Below are 4,056 nucleotides of genomic sequence, written 5' to 3'. Positions count from 1 at the left end.
ACTGATTAAATCATATCTTCTCTGGTTAAATACACACATCCTATGTTTCTGCTTTTACACGTACAATGGAGCAATGCGCTGGGATTATCCTTTCAGTTGGGTGAACGATTATAAAGCGAGCGCTAGAGAACAATTGTGTGTGGGCTTTGTTTACGAAATGAGACAAATACGTGTTTATTGTTAACCAGCGTTCTTGAAAATGAGAAACATGGTGGTTTGCAGACTTAACACGGTTTGGAAATAATTTCTTCATATTTTTGGTGTTATCTGTCGTTTACATATCCTTCCTAAAACACCAAAGTACGAATATTTCCAAACATCTAAATTAGCTAAAAATTTAGGACATGTTACAAAACAATATTGTCTAGAATTTTAGAAGAGTACTTTTAATATTGGCCGGTTATTTTTCACACAGCGACGTTAACTAGGCAATGTACTATTACCTATAACATTAACTAAAACACCAAAGTACGAATATTTCCAAACATCTAAATTAGCTAAAAATTTAGGACATGTTAAAAACTATATTTTCTAGAACTTTAGAAGAGTACTTTTAATATTGGCCGGTTATTTTTCACACAGCGACGTTAACTAGTCATATCCCCATACTTTTAACGTAGGGCTATTTGTAGAGGTCACGCGTCAATGGGAAAGAGCACTGTGTATTGGGTATAGGAAAACGGACAGCAACTGCAGTATGACATCTGTGTTGATTCACGGAGTATACATCCGGCGCCGTGGCTTAGCGGTTAAAGCGCCTGTCTAGTAAACAGGAGATCCCTGGTTCGAATCCGGGCGGTGCCTTCTTATTTCTATTTATTACTGCATTTATCTTGGCTCTTATAACATACTTTTATGTGATGAAAATTTTAGTTTTCACTATCAGATATACTTTTTTAAATTTTGATCCAAACTAATGCAGAACATCACAATTTCATTCAGGCGTCTATTCCCAACTCCAGCTATGTTTCATTAATTTGGCAAAACAAGGTAATGTTTTGTTTTAAGGGTACTTGCCCATCAATTTCATTCAGGGGCGTGTTTGAAAAACGGCACAGCGCATTAGTAAAAAGAATAAAAAATACTAACATTTTCACCAGGGTTCGAACCACTGCCACCAAGGCACTATGAATGCTAACGATGCCTACCGTGCCACGGTGACTGTGGTTAACATTCGGCGATTTTCAAAGATATACATATCAACACGTTTCTAGTGTATTGAAAATCAGATTTTGGTAGGTCATAGAAAGACATATGACTTTACTTGTCTGTTTGTTTTTCATTTAATACAAATTAATTTTGATGAATTGAACTGTGATAAACGACGATTAATTTTGTAATAATAAAATGAAAACGCTGGGTCATTCACGACGTCAATTGTAATTCATGTCAAAACCTGGGGAGTGACCACATACATCCGTGTACATGCGCAATCGATACTCAATGATCCAGACATAGTGCACTTACGTCCACGGCGAATTCACCGTGACCTTTCCAGCCATAAACCCGCTTATTGAAGATTAAACCGATATATGCAGTACTAAACCATTATATAGTAATCTATTGTCCAATGCAAATTTATTACCACCTGATAATATTGATCCAATGAGCGACCGAATTGTCCGCTACGGACGACTAATCCAATCGATAATGACTCTATTGACATGTACGAACGGAGCCCCACTGATCGAGTTTTGGGATATTTTTCACTGGTTTGCAGCTATTTGCTGTCATTTACTCATCAAGGCGGAGTACCGTTATTATAAGGACTATGCCAATTATTTAAAGATTGACATGTAGAGAATAAGCTATTATTGATTGACAGAAAGTACTAAATTTGTACCTATGACGGTTTTATGACGCCAATATTCAAAATACGATCAAAAAATGGCTGCCCGGTGAAGTAAAATGTGCATTGGAATAACACGGCGAGTTTGGATAGATGGTAGGATTTCTTTTAATAAAAATGTATGTTCCCCCGTTATTAAAGCTTGTACCGGGTTGAAGATTCAGATATTTGGAAAAGAATAAGTATTTGAAACAGAGAAAAAGTATTAAAATCATAGCTTTTATACTTTTTGATATATGATACTAACTAGTTCGTCCTCAATAGCTACAACACGGCGCTACCAGTAGGGTTCAATTGCCTATTGTGAGTGCCCCTGTGTTGTGTGCATACATGTAGTTAACAATAACTGCATGATGACAATACCGTTTGAATATACCGCCCTTGTGTATGCACCTGCTTGACACATCTTGTCACTTGCGGGAAGATATACTATAGGCCTATACCCTTATAGCTTACAATAGATACCCCACCTTAAATAGCTCTCTTCATTACCTCGGTGTGCCAGTATATACGCGTAGTGTACGCACTTTGAACCATATTTTGTTCAAAAATTATAGGAAGGGACTGTTTTCAGCTAAAATGTTGGCTATCAGCTGATGCTCAATGATATCGGGAAGTGTCGCAGAAAGGTAAGCGTACTCTTTATTTTTTCAAAATATCACATATCAATGAATTTAAATTGGAAATCCAAAAAGGAAATGTCAGGTCAAAATTCTCACCTTAGAATTATTGTGAAATAAAATCAAACCAAATTTAGGCTCCGCAAACAACGTCCAATTATTCCCATTGGTGTTTGCTACACGTGCATATAATAAATTATGATTTGGGGCCAGTTTGAGAAGAGTTAATGCCTCGAGTTTCAAAATACACCGAGTGATGTTTTTTGATCAAAAACATCGACAATTCAAGACTCTGTAAAAACAAATCAAGAATTATCTGGGATAATTGCAACTAAGTATAATGAAAGTTATGATCTAAGCTACCAGATGCATCATTAATTTCCTGACTATGATATTTAGTTGTGGGAAAAGATTACTTTAATGTTTTGGCGGGATTATTTCCCGTCAAATATTTCAACCAAAAAGAGCATGTAGCCTTAATCGCAAAAACTGGAGTAGATCGTGAATTCGTGTATAAATCAGTCAATGAGATCGATTCGCTCAATTTGTTATGACTAATATTTGAATGAAATGAATTTAAACTTGGGATCCCAAGATTTTATTAAAACTCCTAGGGCATTGTTTTTGCATGGTATTTTAGTTCAGTAAGTGCATTATACAATCGTATAAAAATCAGAATTTTGAAAAATAAATTGAGGCGTCCTCATCAGCAAATGTTACACCGGTGCTTTATCTTGTTTCATGCATGTAGTCATTATTAACTAAATGTGAACATTGATGGCGCAATTTACCTTAATCTTTACATATTTACAATGGATAGGTACTTGTATACTGCCATTAAAACATTTTATCATGAAATGAAAGGAATAGCTCATATTATTTGGCTAAATTAAATTTAAAACATATATAAATAGCGCCCTCAATTTTTACACTACTTTTAGAGTTTATATATAGAATTAAAATTACCACAAAAGGCAAGAAAGATGAATAAGTGTTAAAATTAGCTACAATAAAAATCGTTGCTTTAAGAAGCAAATACTAGTGATTTTAATCAGTTTGCTCTAAAGTAAAAATGCTTTACTTATAAGTAAATAACATAACAGGCAGGACCTCCGAGAGCTGACCCGAGAGTGAAATTCAGGGCCCTGTTTTTTAATGGGAGGAATTAAATTTTGCTCAACTTACTTATGAATGAAAAAAGTCCTTAACTTTTGGCGATGTTCTATGTGTTTCCTAAGCCCCAGACCCAGGGCGTTTCCCCGTCTTAGCAGCGTAGGCTACGCTGCGTAGCCAAGACGGGCTGGAGTTGGTGGCCGGGTTGGTGGCAGCTACTATATACCTCCGCCTACGGAACATCTTTCACCCACCCCCTTTTAGAACATCCCCCAAACATCTTGCCTCCCTGTGGGATGCTGGCTGTCGTGATTGAAGTTTGAGCCCAATGTAAGTCACTTTTCCTTTCCTCCTTTCCTTCACTTTATCCCCTCCTCACCCCCTCTGAAAAATCTTGGGTACGCCAATACCCCGTACCCATTATCGACGGTACTCTAAATAAATATGGTCCACTAGACAAATTCGAGATGTAAC

The 4,056-nt window shown here is 36.5% G+C and overlaps 1 non-coding gene across 1 annotated transcript; it reads left to right on the top strand.

Annotated features, from left to right (window-relative positions):
* Nucleotides 1-731: 731 nt before the first annotated feature.
* Trnat-agu (transfer RNA threonine (anticodon AGU)) lies at nt 732-804 on the top strand. Its single transcript has one exon. It is a non-coding gene; the product is annotated as a tRNA-Thr (tRNA).
* Nucleotides 805-4,056: the final 3,252 nt, after the last annotated feature.

This window comes from Amphiura filiformis, unplaced genomic scaffold (genome assembly GCF_039555335.1).
Source record: "Amphiura filiformis unplaced genomic scaffold, Afil_fr2py scaffold_32, whole genome shotgun sequence".
Lineage (NCBI taxonomy): Eukaryota > Metazoa > Echinodermata > Ophiuroidea > Amphilepidida > Amphiuridae > Amphiura > Amphiura filiformis.
The sequence above is the reverse complement of the archived record's forward strand: the minus strand, read 5'-3'. Positions and strand labels throughout refer to the sequence as shown.